Source organism: Ochlerotatus camptorhynchus, unplaced genomic scaffold, assembly GCF_037179485.1.
Source record: "Ochlerotatus camptorhynchus isolate MF236.1 unplaced genomic scaffold, CSIRO-AGI_Acam_v1.1 ptg000369l, whole genome shotgun sequence".
Classification (NCBI taxonomy): domain Eukaryota; kingdom Metazoa; phylum Arthropoda; class Insecta; order Diptera; family Culicidae; genus Ochlerotatus; species Ochlerotatus camptorhynchus.
This window is the reverse complement of record NW_027040857.1, coordinates 798,278-815,000: the sequence shown is the minus strand read 5'-3', so window position 1 is coordinate 815,000 and position 16,723 is coordinate 798,278. Positions and strand designations below refer to the sequence as shown.

General features: G+C 38.0%; 1 protein-coding gene and 1 long non-coding RNA gene across 2 annotated transcripts in view; both read right to left on the bottom strand.

Annotated features, from left to right (window-relative positions):
• Positions 1-16,723, bottom strand: part of LOC135709974 (serine-rich adhesin for platelets) — a 52,087-nt gene that overhangs the window by 18,818 nt on the left and 16,546 nt on the right. The gene's annotated exons all lie outside the window — the stretch shown is intronic.
• On the bottom strand, positions 6,748-7,231 carry LOC135709969 (uncharacterized). The gene is made up of 2 exons (XR_010518384.1): positions 6,897-7,231; positions 6,748-6,854 (listed from the first exon to the last, which is right to left on the bottom strand). It is a non-coding gene; the product is annotated as an uncharacterized LOC135709969 (long non-coding RNA).

The following is a 16,723-nucleotide window of genomic DNA, read 5'->3' as shown; positions in this document are numbered from 1 at the left end:
TCAATCCACCGGATCTTTCTGAAGCATAAAATCCCTGAACATGCCTGCTTTCGGAGGCGGAGGCGGAAAGTAAAGCCGTTGGTCCCCGGTTTATGAGTTTGATGGGTCGATAGGTAGAGTCCAAGTGTAGGATCTGCCTCCTCGGTGTTGGCAGAATTGAAAACAGATCGACGCAAAACAAATTAAAGAAAAAAATATCAATGAAGTAATCCCCGCGCACGGATTTATTTAACAGCATTTTTGTTTCAATTTTAATTTTTTTATGCTTTGGTCAATATGTCTCGATGATATAAGCTTAATCCTAAAATAAATTTTAAGCCTAAAATACATTATTACAACAAAGTGATTACCCTACAAGCACAGAACAGAAGGGGAACTGCAAACAAACAAATCGGTGAATCAAAAAGTGGTTCGTTTTTCTGCTCAACAAGCATTGTGTTTTGGTAGCGTTGTGCACGGGCTTTCTATGTGCACTCACACTATCATAGCATGCTGACTATCTAAGATGCCATCTACCGCTAGGTGCGCTAGTGTTCGCAAATGACAAGTGGAGCCACTTTCTGATCCGAAGTGCCACTCCTGTGCTACAAGTTTAATCTATGTTTGCTTTGGACATCGTATCACTTTAGCTGCTCTATGTTATCAGATAATGTAAATAAAAAACAAAAAAAAAACAGTTTGCATTAAATATAGGGTAATTTCGTGCTCCGCATTATTAAGATTTTTTAGTGATTCAAACATTATTAAGCGTCGGTGAAAGATATTATCCATTTGACTAAGGTTGGAGCTACATCTTTCTCCTAAAATACCGGTAAGTTTTAATACATATTTTTATTTTATGATGAAAAACATTGCCTTGAAATTAGATGGTATTAAGCACACCTATGTAAGTTTTCTCATCATACCTGCAATCAGTGTTGGCAAAATCATCAATCAAATTATATTTTTCCGCTCTCATACGCTCTCAATATCACGCGTGATATTGGAACAAAATATCATGCTTGATATTGATTTTACAAGTTCCTTTGACACTGCGAGACTATTCACAGCGTGCAAAAATCAAGCGGAGAGTTGACTATACACAAAAATGATACCGTTGCACATCGTTTTCTATTTTACCATCATTTGACACCTCTTTTAATGTAGTTTTAGATGCATTTGAGCTCTTATGTACCTATCAATGAAAGATGGACAAGCCCAAAGTATGAAGAAAATTGAAGAAAATTTATCAACAACTCATCGTATTCAAATGATGCAGGTATGTTCTAGAAAGTTATGTATTTTAGTTTTACAGAACTTTTTTCAGTGCATTTACACCACTAGTATATTCATGTTTTTTTTTACTGTGATAGCTTATGGATCGTTTGAGTCATTTGTTATCCTTTAAAGAGTGCAAACACACTTAAAAAGTTCTAAATTATCAAATATGGAAGTGATGCAAAAGCACTAAGTTGAAGAAGGAAAAACTGAGGTTTAGGTAGATATGATGAGATATGATCCTTCTAACGTATTGATTTAATGTGTTGGTTTTTGCCCATGAAAGCAACTTTAAAATACCCAAGATGTACCCGAAACATTTTCTGATGTGTCCAATGTGATCCTGGGATCTTTATAAAGGCTGATTAAAAGTAAAGTCGTATGCCCCTCGTGCGACGCTAGCACGCCCCTAGTGTTGGGAATCGAAAATCTTTAACAATGGTTTGTTTACACTTCTATAGAGAACAACTGGTGCAAGTTTGATCAAAGTAGTTGATCGCATTCAGAAATAACGGCAAATGGAACTCGAAAGAAGTAAAAAATAATGTACACAAACACCTGAAAAAGCCGGAGCTGGACCGGTTCCAAGATGGCTAATGTGCTAAAGATGCCGAAAACAACAGTTTGTCGAGTGCTCAAAATCTACAAGGAAACATTGAGTGTGGAAAGAAATAAGCGGACCTATGAAAAAACTCGAACCAGGAATCATCTGCTGCGCAGCAAAGTATTGAGGTGCGGTAATGCCAACCCCGGTCTTTCGATCCGAGATGTGGTTAGAAGATACAATTCCAACTTTCTAACGGTGCGGAGCATCCTTGCCAGTCGTAAAAAGCCAGTAAACATCCGAACCGGCACATGAAGCAGGCCAAAAAGTGTGCAAGGCTCTTGTACGACCGTGTTTTGACGCGTGTATTGTCGTTCATCCGGATGCATTGGGGTACAGTCATGTTTTGGCCCGATTTTGCCAACTGCCACCACTCCAAGGTGCTTCTGGGTGGTATACTGCCAACAAGATCAATTTTGTCCCCAAGCTAATGAATCCTCCAAATTGCCCGGAATTTCGACCAATCGAAAAATACTGGGCAATTTCAAAGCAGCGACTTCGACGAATCGGCGGGGCAGTCCAGCAAATGCGGGTGAAATTGAAGAAATGCGCTGATTCCATTTTCACTGTGCAAGCGCTGATGGGCTCCATCAAGAGGAGTTCGTTCGTTCGTTCGATCTGAACTGTAACTTTGAAGTTTTAATAAAAGTACTGTAAAGCAACTGGACTTTTTAAACTTATTGAATGACGAATTACAGGTCTTTTTGTGCGTACCAATTTAATTTCAGTCAGCCTTTATTAACCACCATTACACTAATTTTTGAATTCTCATGTGACCTGAGGTGTCACATGATGGGTTTAAAATGATTATTGCCGATTATAGACTCTTAAACTGTTCCGGAAAAATCTCCGGAATCAGTTGATCGATTCTAAAAATATTCAGCAACATTCTATGAGACCACAATACCTTACATTTGGCAAATGTTGCGTATAATTCAGTTCAGTGGTTGCCGAGAAACTCGACTTAGTTCCATAAATCCATGTATTTTGGATCTACTTCCATCTATATCTCTGGAACCAGTTGACCGATGCCAAAATCATTTAAAAGCGTTCTATGAAACCTTTCATTTTGTGGTTGTTGCGTCCAATTCGGTTCAGTGGTTGCCGAGAAATACGACAGAAAATTATTCGTTTCACACACACACTGGAATGTTCCGATCTCGTCGAGCTGAGTCGACTGACACTCGGTTCTTCGGGCATAGGAAAGTCAGTATTCCAAATGGTCCGTAACCCCTTATTTGTAAGAAAGGTAAACAGAAGGATGGATGAGCTACTGATCTGAGAGGCATAACAAATCATTATTTGTCGAGAGCCAAAAACATGTTTCATCTTAATATTCATCAAAACTACACACTTAGAAAAATTAAGATAAATTTAGCTGCTAAATCACAACAGATGCAAAATTCAGCTCAATCAAAACTTTTCGTCGTAACTACTTTTCAATCTCGGTGCAATTAATTTTACATGACATGTTTGTTTACGTTTCATCCTTAATGTCAAAGATGGATTCCGTCACGTGTAAAATTCTTTATTTCAAAGTGTGTATCCTCGAGTTGACGCAATGTCAAACAAAGGCACAAATCAATTAAAAGAATGCACCCAGCTATGCTAATCAAGTCACCACACCACACCGGTGGAATTTATATCGCCTTCCTAATCCTTCACTTCCTCGACCGCTCTCAAAGCATAGCCATTAATTAAATAAACGCCCAACCAATCTTGTGTTGAAGCCGCTCTGATGAAGGAAATTTGATATATTAATTTCAATCAAGCCTTGTAGAAGAAATAACATCATTCTTGGAAGCGGACTTTGCACGGATGACTTGAACGCGTTTGAGCAAACAAGTGACGAACCCCGTATGAACCAGAAAATGATGCAGGGGCAATGGCTGTAAATTAAGTTGTTGATCGTTGCGAGTGAATGCGATCGTTGCTCTTTTTGTTCGTAAATCAAGAAGCCTGTTCGATTGAATTGCAGAGCAATTATTCTGTCAATTTCAACCTATGCTACGAGCCTACTTATATGAAAACGTCAGGGAGAGTGTGAACTTTAATTGAAGCGATTAAGCCCGCAGCATCTTTACCGTCGTCGGCATCTGCTTCATCGACAACCGAGCCCAAGTGGTAGGTATCTAAGTGGAAAAGAAAAAAAACAACAGGCACACGCTATATTTTAATGGCGAGAAGGTCAGGATCAAAGTAGCTAGCAAAAATGAAGCTGTAACCGAGCGAAAATTGTATTTCATTGCTGTCTAGGAAATCGGAGTAGAGCTGATTCTTGCTAACGAGATGATAAACATGGTCTAGTTCAGAAAATGAAATGACTCTTACAATCAAGAGCGTCAAGATACATAATACTTTTGAAAGATCGGTTAGAGTTTAGAATTCTTTAGGAAACCAGTTTTTTTTTTCTAGCTCGGAATTCAAAGGATAAAGTCTGAACTTGAAACGCAAATTGTAATAACAAGAAGCTTTCTTTGAAGAAACTAAAAATAACTTCTCATCATTTTGTAAAAACTTAAATTATCGGTTAATCTTTTTTGGCAGAAGAGGATTTATTCTTAAACGAAATCGTGACTACTGTAGCACTTAAAAGGGAGATAAAAGTGCACGACTATAAACAGTAGCACATGCGTCAGAAAGAAGGAGATCAGAACGCTTTTTCCATTGTTATGCTACCTTTCAATACAACAGCGGTCATTGCCGGTATGTGAGAATGTTGAATCTTGCGTGGTTGCTTACAGATTATAAACATTAGTCTCAGAAGAGAGAATATTATTTACGATTATGCTGCGTTCGGCCACAGCTTCTGATCCGTATTTTTCAGATCTCAGTTCTCAGATCTTCATTAACATGTGCAAAGTTATATTCACTACTTGGGAAGGAAACCAGCAGTTCAACTCACGTATCAGGTATAATGAGCAGCAGCACAAGAAATAGTTCTGTCATGTCAACAACGGATCAGTGCAGTAGTCGAGGACAGTGGCGCCCTAATTTAGCGACTAATTGAAATTGACGTCCCACCTATTCTCGCCGAATTGACTTTGTATGTACCGCAACGGTCTTTGAGAAGGCGTAACTTCCTGCATTTGGCCAATCGCATCATTCGCTATGGCCAACATGACACGATCCGGTTTACGTCTAATCGGTTCAACGAAGTCTTTGGACATTTTTTTTTTGTAGCAGAGAGAGTTTTTCTCGACAATCGTCGCATGCGACATGATCTATTTTTCTTTTATCTTTATTAAAGAGACTTTCAGCCCTCAGCTGGTTCTACTCAGGAAATCTTCATTGCTACTCGCTATTCATATCTTGATACCCTGATATTTACCATACGTAAAGTTCCAACCCCCGTCAAAATTGATAACTTGAGTTAAACTCCATGAAATTGTGGGTAGTTTGTTCCAAAAATGAATCGCTACCCGATCAGAAGGGCATAACGAAATTATAACACAATTATATCAATGGTTGATATTTATATCATCTTTCTTCTTCTTCTTCTTCTTCTTTTTCGCATTTCAAGCCTATTGCTTATCGCATATTAGCTTATTGCGTGCTCTCAACTTAGTGTTCTAAATGCACTTCCACAGTTATTAATTGAGAGCTTTCGATGCCAATACCAATGCATGAATTTGTATATTGCGTGGCAAACATAATGATACTCTATGCCCAGGGAAGTCGAGAAAATTTCCAACCCGAAAGATTCCCTCGACCGGACCAGGAATCGAACCCACCGCCTCCGGCTTGGTAATGCCGTGCCTTTACTGACTAGGCTATGAGGCTCCGATATTTATATCAAAGGGGTTTGTGCGGAGTTTCTCATCATATCAGAATTATAACAAAGTCAGTTTTAATTACTATCAATACCAAGGAATCAAAAATATCTCCAAATGACAAAATGACAAAAGATCAACGAACCCTGAGTACTGCGGAGTAAATCTATTTCATTTTGCAAGCCAATGGAAAACTGCTTGAAAATTTGTTCAAGTTTAAAATTGTTTTGTTCTTTCTCAGTTTATTCCCGCCAAAAGCTCTGAGCCAGAAGTGCTCGAGCCCCCATGACTCTATCAAAGTTTGTTGACATACATGTTTCGCCAAAGTATGTTTTACTGCAATTGAAAACTCAGCTGAGTCATAAAAACTATGCTGGTTTTTATACTTTCATCATTGGGCCTGTTGGTTTTTGTCTTTGAGCTTACAATTAAGAATGTGTTATGAAAAAGTATGAATCATTTTTATAAGATTGCAATGCTTGACGAGAGGTAAGAACAGGAACTGAGTTTTTTGCTTCTGAATGTTTGGCTCCCGTTTTACAGTTCTGACTGGCTCCCAAGTGACAAGCACATTGAGTGAGTCCGCAGTACCCAGAACGAACCGAATAATAACGCTATGTCAGAAGTGGAAAGCAATAATGATATAATCTTCTCCCTTCTTTTTCATGACAAGCAGCCTGTGCGACACAACTCACTCGGGGTGGTAGAAGGAAACGAGCAAATTGTTGGCAAGCTGCTTCACGAAGTAAAGCCGAAGATGATACACGTGTGTTAATGGGATTTTTTTTGTTATGTTTTTTCTCGATTCATATCAAGCTATATCCGTGTATATTGCATGCTTTGTTGCAAGCAATATATCATTATCATTCTACCACTCGGATCGAGCTATGTTACAGAGCGAGTTTGTCATAGTAGTCGTATCAACCGTTTTGTCTGTATCGTTGGTTGCTTTATGTGTTTGGATTCGCTGATCAATACATAAAATATATATTAATGATTCCAAAATATAAGTTTATTCACTATTTTCTGTTTCTAAGTGACGATCATTAGAAGCATCTGTGTATAAATAGTAAGAAATGATAAAATTTTCGAATGATTGTTGAAAAAAAAATGTTTAAATCATAAACGGCTTACATCGCGAATTTCTTCAGTAATAACCGGTGTCTCGTATTCAGCTATTTCTTTGGAGTATTTCAAAAAAGATTATCTAATTTGCTGCTCTATGGGAAAAGTAACCAAAAAGTCCGATCAAATTGATCCACAGTTTTCCACAGGGCATAGAGGTTCAGGTTGTGAAGTAGCTTCATATCTTAAAATAAAATAGGTTGTTAGTGTGCTGTCATTATTGAACAAGAAGACGACATACCCATCATGACAATTCACACAAAAATAAACCCTTTCGGAGCTGGGAAAGCATTAGTAAAAGTGATAAAGCTTTCGGGAAAAGTTTTGCCTATCGTGAAAACATTCAACATTTTCATAAAGTCTTCCAAACCTCCTTGGGTAAGCTTGTGCCTTATGTAAAAATTCAGTGCCATAAACATTATGTCTTTGACATGAATGTTGTCATGAAATTTTGCCGATTGATCGTAACTCGAAGGCTCCTGAAAAAAGATAGGATCAGTCTTGTCTACCTTGAAATAATAAGATAATAAATACCGATCTGGAACATCGTTCATCGTATCCTTCGAAGAATTCTGCCTGTATAAAATCTTCCGATTTGTCTGATTCGTCATCAGAAAACTCTATCAAAAACAGTATATGCTGGAACTAGCTCTTTAAGTCTCCCTTATAAAAGAGAATCACAAAATAATAAGACTGACTGATAATACTGGAAAAACTAAACTTTTAAGGAATATCCTAATTTAAACCTAAAGAACTCTATAGTCGAGTATTAGTACAAGACACTGAAGAATTCTGCAAATTGTGGACAAGATATGCGTATCAATTTAGGATTAGCAAATAAGGTAGTGGAATTAAATGACAATTACTAATCCTTCCCTCTCTCTCTCTCTCTCTTTATATTCCAGTAAGACGCCCACATTCATAAAAAAAGAATTGCTCAAGCACTGTCAACCGAAGAGCTAGACAAATGGTTTCCCAATATGGGTCTGACTGAATCATATATGTTTATCCTTCAAGTCCTATGACATTCAAAATGATTCAGAAATTAAGGGCAAAATTTGCAATTTTTTTTTTTTAAACTTTTTTAGAACGTGTTTTAAAAAGAAAGTCAATTATTCGTATGTTTTTTTTTTAATAGATGCATACCTCAAACTAAAACACACTTGAAACCAAATGATTTCTTTCAGTTGATTTTGAGAATTCCTTTTATGTAAAGATTGTTTATTTGCAAATGTTTGAAGATGAAGCTATCCCTTTCATGGCTGACGTAAAATGATATCATACTTGCAAATTGCCTCACAGTTGCGACAGCTTCCAGAACACAGGAAATTTACATGTTCTTCATCGAACGCTCATGGTAGAGTCACCGTGCAAACAGCCAGTCATCCGATCGAGATCAGTCGGTTGATTTACATAACATGGAACTGTTTTCAAAATGAACTCGTAAATCACTAATATGCACAACTCATCCCATTACTTTGCATAATATGTAATGCAATGATTTATCTCCTCTGGGTAGTTTCTCTCCCGAGATGGAAAGAATACCAAATGGGGATTTATCGTTGGAAGAAAATGCAAATCCAATCCAAGGAAAGGAAAAACAAACCGCTGATTGTAGATAAGATAATCACCTTCACATGAAATACAACTACCCAGAAGCCACTGCATCGTGTTTTGCTCCAGCAGATATAGATCAAGCATTGCCTCTCAGGATCTATCGCAAGAGATCATAAATTAGGGTGATATCATGTTGCACGTTAATATAAGCAACATTCAACTGCCGGGCACTCCTCTTTCTTCGCTTGGTAGCATTCAACCTGACGCATGGCGTGGCGCAGCTATAATTAGAATGTAGTCAGCTTTATTGATAGTTAAATTTTATGAGGAGTCCCATGTTCGTACTAACTTTGCCACTGCAGACTTCAAAACAAACACTGCGAATAGGAGGATGGTGATTTTACGGACGCATGCCTAGCAATTAAATCTTTGAGTATCAAAAATTACATGCTTCATGACTGGTTGCTGGCTGGGATCAACATAAGTGCGAATTTGAAATTCGCCACCAGCTGAAGGTGGCTGCTGTAGAATTTCAAGGTCATCTGTCAGGTATGGACAAGCTATTGCTCATATGGTCTGATTCTGCCCATGCTGCTATTAGCACTTAATGGGAAGGGAAGCGTGTTATATTTATCCTTGAACGTGGTCAAACTAACGTGTTCATTGAGGGTGGTCAAGTTAAAACATTAATTACTTATTACGAAAAATGTTTGTGTCAAGTCATGAAATGAGATAAATTATGCAACATATGATCGTTTTCAGAGCAGATACTTGCACAACAATCTTTATTCGAAACCAGGGTGGTGAGACAGTTATATGGGCCTCATATCCTACTGACTACAAGCTACTGAGGTACTATCAAGCTGGAGGTGAGAGAATAGATTCCTGGTCCGGTCGAGGAAATCTTTCGAGTGGTAAATTTTCTCGACTTCGCTGGACATAGGACTTGCCACACAATAAACAAATGCATGCATTGGTTTGCAAAGAAAGCTCTCAATTAATAACTGTGGAAGTGCATCTTGAACACTACGTTGAGAGCCGGCCAAACGTTCGCTGCAGAAGCGTAAAAACCCAGAAGAAGAAGAAGTGGTGACCCAGTTCAACAGCCGTGCTTATGCAAATATACGAATGCATCTGTTAAGGCTAAGAAAGCTCTCAATGATCGACTGTGGAAGTGGTCAAAGAACACTTAGTTGAGTGCATTCGTCAAGTTCCAGTTGGAACGTAGCAGCCAGAAAAAGAAGACGAACATGTTTTTGACGTAGGACTACGTCTTTGTTTTCTATATGGGGGTACACTTTGCGAGTACGGAAAATGAGCATGTAAAGAAAGGGTCAGGTTTTGAACGCATATATCTCCAAAGCATTAGTGTGAAATATGTCATGCAATATGCCATTCGATGGAGGCTTACTCCAGCAATTTTGTGGCATATAGTACAAATAGTGCAAATAGTTAAACAACTAAGAAATTTAACAAAAATTTGTAGCATCAAAATTTCCCATACATTTGCTTACACCATAAGGTGTATTTCCTAACAAAGACATCACATAGTTGGTCCCAAACGAATCAAGCCGTTGCCGCATTTCCTTTCGACGTGTTCGAAAGGCTCCACAAGCAGCTTGCTTCCAAGGCTGCCTGCAAGAGCGCTCTAGACAGAATAGCAGTGATGAAGCCACACTGTCTCTGTTTGGGGACAGTTGCTCATCGTGAGAAAGCATTGTGGGTCACCGTCATCAAGCTCACCAAGCTCAAACTAGCTCACCGTATCCGTATAGGTTTCAGAATGCTCCAACCACGACAAAGATCGAACAACCCGATAATGTGCATCAAATACGAACCTGTGATAAGTGGCGTCACGATATAGTGCGTGTTGTTCATCGGCAAACAGACGGGTAATTTGCTTGCCCCTCGACACACGACGATGCGTATCAAACCAAAAGTGTCCTTTTCAGAGCGACACAAATAATTCCTATTAAAGAGTTAATTTTCATAAATTTTCTTGAAGCAAAACCCGCCTAAACAAAATTCACACAAAACCGTCTTTTTCGGGGCGCCAATATTAATTTTACCACCAAAGAGTTGATTTTGATAATTAACCATTATGTCAAGCTTCTACATGGTTTCCATCACTGCTGTTGTTTGTAACTACGCAATTGTTCACTCCGTTAATTGTTCACAGAGGACAGTGCAGCGCAAAACTTGTCTGGTACCTCTATATATGCATTTAGATTAAAATTCGAAGTCCTCCCTCCCTTTTTACATATTCTGCACAGCATACTTCGTGGATGTTGATCGAAATGCATAGAATATAATTTGGCTTGACACACAATACAAAATTCATATATTTGTGCTGGCACCGAATACTATGATGAAGCAAGCCAAACTCTTTATGACCAGGAATCTGTTCCACTATAGAACGAAAGATAATCCAATCATCGTTGCGGGGTGCGTAGACGTCTCGAAAGCTGAGCATATCGGATTCGTCCAATTTATGATGAATTTTCTGCAACTCGATCTCGTATCAGGCCCTAAGCTGCCGACTACATTGGCTGGCACATGCATCGATTTGGTGTTTGAAAGGAAAATACCAACCAAAAGGTTTATTACGTACTTTTCGTACCATCGCCCCTTGTTTACCTTGTTGTCTGCTGTAAGTTTCTTTTGAACTGGGTGTTACAGTATCCTTTTACAACAGTCACCTTACATACTGTTCATTTTAAAACCACATCACCAAAACGGTCCTTTTGTAGGCCATGCAACATCAAAACGGCCCTGTTCAGGGCCACCACAATTTTCAAAGAAAGGGTTAGTTTGGAATACTTTCTAACACAAAAATAATTACACATTAACTGAAATAAAATCTTATTAGTATTAAACCGAAAATGGACACTGACCAATTATGACACTTCGGAAGAAATTCACGGATGTCATAATAATATCGGGAATTTTAAATAACGTTCGCTCAAAATAGTTAACATATGGGAGCGTACACACTTACACACAAAGTTTAGATTACCGAAGTCGGTAAAATTTTACTGGGTTTTTAAACAGCTGAGTTTTCAGCAATCAACTCAGTAGTTTTTGATTTAACTGTAAACTCGGTAAATGGAAAAATCCCTGATATGTCAAAATTTACCGTTTCAGTCAGTTAAAAATATTGCTGACTTTTTCAGTAATTTATTTGTTTTCATTATTTTTGCTGAGTTTCCCAGTATTTTGATGAATAAATATCAATGAGTAATGAATAAAATATGTCGGATATTTTAAGATTTTTATTAGGGGACTCAGACTCGGACTCAGGTTTATTTGCTTAGAGGCATAATAGCAATGATGCTGCTTAAACTAATCTTGAGCTATAGTCCAGCTTAATACTTCTTCGTGGTTCAGCCGGCTGGTTGCTTTCTTGGAGTGCCAGATTGCGTGCGTAAGTCTGGAGCACTACTATACACAATTGAAATTTTTGCTGCAAATTCAATGGAACATCTGGAAGTCGATGCAGGAGTGCAGAAACTGCCCGATTTCGTATGATTTTGCACTCCTGCGTTGATTTCAAGTCGTTTAACAAATTTTCACAAACATGTTGCTGTTTTCACACACAAATTTCTGAATTTAATTGCGCGAGGTGGAACGGAGGAGAATGACGTAAAGGAGTCCAATTTACTAGTGTGATCAGTAATTTTGGAATTTCGTTTGCTGTTTTAGTAAAACATAATCAGTACTGAAACCTCGGTGTTCTATTTTACTGAGTTTTAGTCATTTCACGTAAAACTGTTATTTTACGGTCAATTCAGTGATTACTATTACCGCATTCAGTAGTTTCTTGCAAAAACTAATGAACGTCAGTAATTTTATTGAGAACAGCTGAATGTTCGGTAGTTTTTGTGATTTACAGTTCGAAAACTGTAAAAAAAATTACCGAACAAGGAAACCGTGATTAAGTGTGTAGAAATTACTATTTTTACACAAGATCTAATTCAGCTTTGACGTAAATCTTGGAACGCAAACAAACATTGCATGTAAAATTAAGTGTTCTCAAACCGAAACATAAGCAACTCGACGAAGCGAACGTTTGATTGAATTGATTTTCTCGTTCTTTCCAACTGATTCTTACGTCAAAAGGGCCGCTTGCATATGTCGGTCTGAAATTTACATGACTCTTTCGTAGTGTGTAGTCTTACGTCAACTGTTCGTACAACCCCATTGGGCTGTCCCTTGTAGTTTTTTTTTATTATATTCATGAGTATACTTATAACCAACGCACAGTGGGACAAAAGCAAAAAAAGTGAGACATGGCTATTTGCGACGGAACTATAGAGTATAGTATTTTGCTGTCTTCTAGAATGTTGCTTCTTTTTTTTTTTTTTGCTTGTTTTTGAGTACTTTATTTGAAAAGTGACATTTTTTTTCTCAAGAGAGAAATACACTCAGATGAAAAAAACACATTGTTTATGTCTTGATAAAACTGATGAACATCAATGGAAACATTGTAGATGAAGTCATTTAAAGAAACTTTGTCCAAGACGAAAATTTTCTATCTCTCAATTGAACGAAGCTAAAGGGTGAAAATGGAGTACAATCCTCCTAGTAGTAGTACCTCATAAAAAAAGATTTTTTTTACTAACTTCTTTGTTTGAATTTTACCATTATTGATTCAGTGTTCTACAAAGTAGTAAATGCATTAAAAATTCACATTTTTGCAAAAGGGAGAAAATCGCTATCTCTTCGTTCTAAAGATTTGCGTCCGTTTTTATAATTGTTTAACACTATCTTTAAGAGCGTGTATCTTGCAGGTTAGAAGGCATTAGCAGCTAATCTCATTTTGCTCAGTAACTTATAACCTAATGTTACATATACAATTCTGGGGGGGTGGTCCATGGGGATGCCTAATGAATTATCAAATTAAGTACTTCAATGTTTTGTTACGTTTCACTGTTATCATCACCATTTGTTCGTTGATGTTAGCTGCTTATGCCTGCCAACCTGCAAGATACACTACCTTAGTGTTAAAAAAATATAAAAGCGGACATAAATGCTTAAAACGAAATGATAACTGTTTGCTTCCTTCTGCAAAAATGTGCCTTTTCAATGCACTCTTAACTTTGTACAACATTGAAAAAATAATAAAATTCAAACAAAAAGGAAATGGTCAAAACAAAACGCTTTTTAAGGGGGTACTACCGTTTGTACACTATTTTCACCCTATAACTTCATCCACTTATGGAGACAGATTCTGTTTTGTCTTCGACAAAGTTTGTTAAGATAACTTCACCTACAATTTTTTCATAGATGTTCATCAAGTTTTTTTTTATCTGAGTGTATACCTCTATTAAGCAAAAAAATTCACTACTCAAATAAAGTACTGAAAAACTGAAGAATCAAAATGCTACACTCTATAGTTTCGTATCAAATAGCCATGTCCCTCTATTTTTGATTTCGTCCCACTGTGCATTTCGTTTGTCCACAATTCTTAAAAGCACGCTGTTAAATATTTACCTTGTTTAACAAAACCCAGGTAATCATGACGATTGATTATTGAAAAAAATTTGAATGATTTGATACCTACTGCTGTTATGATTACCAGATATTTTTCAAATAAAGTAAATATTTACACCGTTTGCATTGAACAATTCTATTTTTCAAACGAGCTATTTGAACTGTTAAATGGGCAATCAAATCTATCAAATTCAGTGAGACACAAACGAAAGATATATAGATTCTTCGTGTGCTCGTTTTCTTGCTAATGATACGACCCGATCGGATAAATAGATGGTGGTAGTGTTTAACATATTTTAAATATGGCATCTTGGGCAATAATTTGAATGCATCTTGTATCAGATTGTCAGTTCATCGGTGACTATAATCTCAGTCCGTTTTATCATATCATATGTGTTCGTTCATTTCCATGTTGTTATGTATACACTACAAGCGGCACCGTTTTGAGCTAATAAAACTATACAGCCGCCACCGTTAATGGTTGAGATTTTGAAGTGTCAAAGACAGGTAGCACAACTTGAGATGTAATAAAAGCTTTCCAATTATTCCCCACATGCTGATATCTTGCTGAAGCCTTTAAAGCGTCAACAAGCGGACGCAACTGCTCAACAAAAAATAAATAAATAAATCTACCACTCATCGTCCCAAGTGTCACCGGGTCTGGAATAACTTGCTTTGTACTTGCTCGAACTGGCTCCGACTGTCCGAATCATCGCATCGAGCGCCGATAATAACAGAGGCGTTGGTGGTCGTAGAGCTCTAATTAAGGCGTGACCTTGATCCGATTTCCCTTTTACTTTAGTGCAGTTGAGAATTGTTCTGACTAGTACCAGTTATTATGGAATTTTCAACCCTATCGTAAGCTGGAGAGTTAGATCAACTGACCAAATCGTATTGTCGCCTTGATTCTAGAAAGGCTCCACACATACGGTATCGAGAATCGGCCCGCGGGAACCTGCTTAAACCAGCCAATCTTAGAAATCCAAATTTGGTCAGCCTCTTATTTCCGATCGCTCAATAATGGGTAATAAAAACAATCGTACCGCCCAACGGACCAGCAACACCCCCAAAACAAACATATAGCCAACACCCAAAGCGATCTTTCCGAGATCAGCTTCATGGCTTCCCTTCTATCGTACACTTCCATAGCCAAATTAGAAGTTTAATGGTCATATCCAACTGAATACAAGCAAGAAATATAAATAGAACACATTATAACAGGGATGTAGGATGGAGCGAGTTGAAGTGCTGTATGCACTAAAGCTAACATAAAAAAGATGCTTAAAGTTTCCATTTCTCCGAGGTAAACGAACGATCGTCGTAAATTCAAAAACCCCCATCTGAATGTAGTTTTGAATCCTACTGCAGCACTGGTTTACATTCGTATATAGACAGCTCTATAAGTCGATCTCAAACCAAACGAATGCGGGTGTAAGTGCTGCTTGGTGTTAGATACCGACTAAACTGGTCACGGCGGCACAACTTTTTTTTTTATTATTATTTCAAACAAAATGGTACAAGCGAGGCGTAAAATTTACACGTTCACAACAGTGTCCACCCGGTCGATGTAGTAGGACTCACTTTATCACTTTTGATAAGCGGAAATCAATCAAAAATATTGTTCTCTTTCAGAAAGCCACGCCTGAGGCTGTGATGCAGTGTTCATAATGTGTGCATAGAGAAACTGGATTAGACGGCTTTTAATTGTTATTCACGATCACGTGATCGAGTGTTGACCGGTGCAAGAGCAGAATATCAAGATTGGTTCGTTAGAACACACGACGGAAAGGATTAAATTATAGAATCGAGTTCATGGATTAGTAACTAGACTCAAAATGAGATAACGGATTGTTCTGTAAAGTGCGCTGTAATTTAGATGTAAGCGTTTTGTGGAGATTTTGAAGCTGTTTTGCATGGAAAAAATAACAGAGGAGCATAATTAAAACCCACAAAATGTACATAGAGATCCAAAAATTTAATGACAAATGGTACATATTTTGAAAACGTAACAAACAATTACCAAGCAGAAGACAAATAAAGCAAAACAAAATTGTTAAGACTATATTTGGTCTGGCAGGAGAGTTTCACTGGACGAGGCTCGGTACCTCAGTGGTACTCAGTGGTTAGGTCGGGAGTTCAACCCCAGATTAGAACGAACATAAAAAAATCTGTTATCGGTAACGGTTAAAACCACTTGGGAATCAATACACAGAAAGCTAGCAACAATATAGATAAAACGCATAAGAAGATTTTTTTTTTACATTTCAATTATTTATCAAGGCTCAAAGGCGGATGCTTTGCGGAATCAAAATCCATTATACTTGTTTAAATGTTTCTTAATACTAAAATTAGTAGAAGAGGAGGCTGATTACCCAGGACTTACTACAATGGGCTACAATGTATTAGCAGGTAGGAAGTGCACCGAGGATATCCGCTGCAAGGATATCCAAAAAGCCACCTGGAGATCACCAGACCAATACACAGAAAACCAAATCGATCACGTTCTAATCACCGGAAAATTCTTCTCCTACATTATCAACGTCCGCATGTACTGCATTGCGAACATAGATTCGGACCACTACCTAGTTGCAGTATGCATGCGCTCAAAATTCTCGACGGTGCATAACACTCGTCGAAGTCAAACGCCGCGACCCAACACTGAGCAATTACGGGACACCGGAGTTGCCCAGGACTACGCGCAGCAGCTGGAAGTTGCACTACCCACGGAAGAGCAGCTTGGCGCAGGTACTCTTGAAGATGGCTGGAGGGACATCCGTTCAGCCATAGGTAGTACTGCTGCAGCGACACTAGGTACTGCAATCCCGGACCGAAGAAATGACTGGTTTGACTGGACGAATGCAAACTGTTAGTAGAGGAAAAGAATGAAGCACGGGTGAGAATGCTGCAATACCGC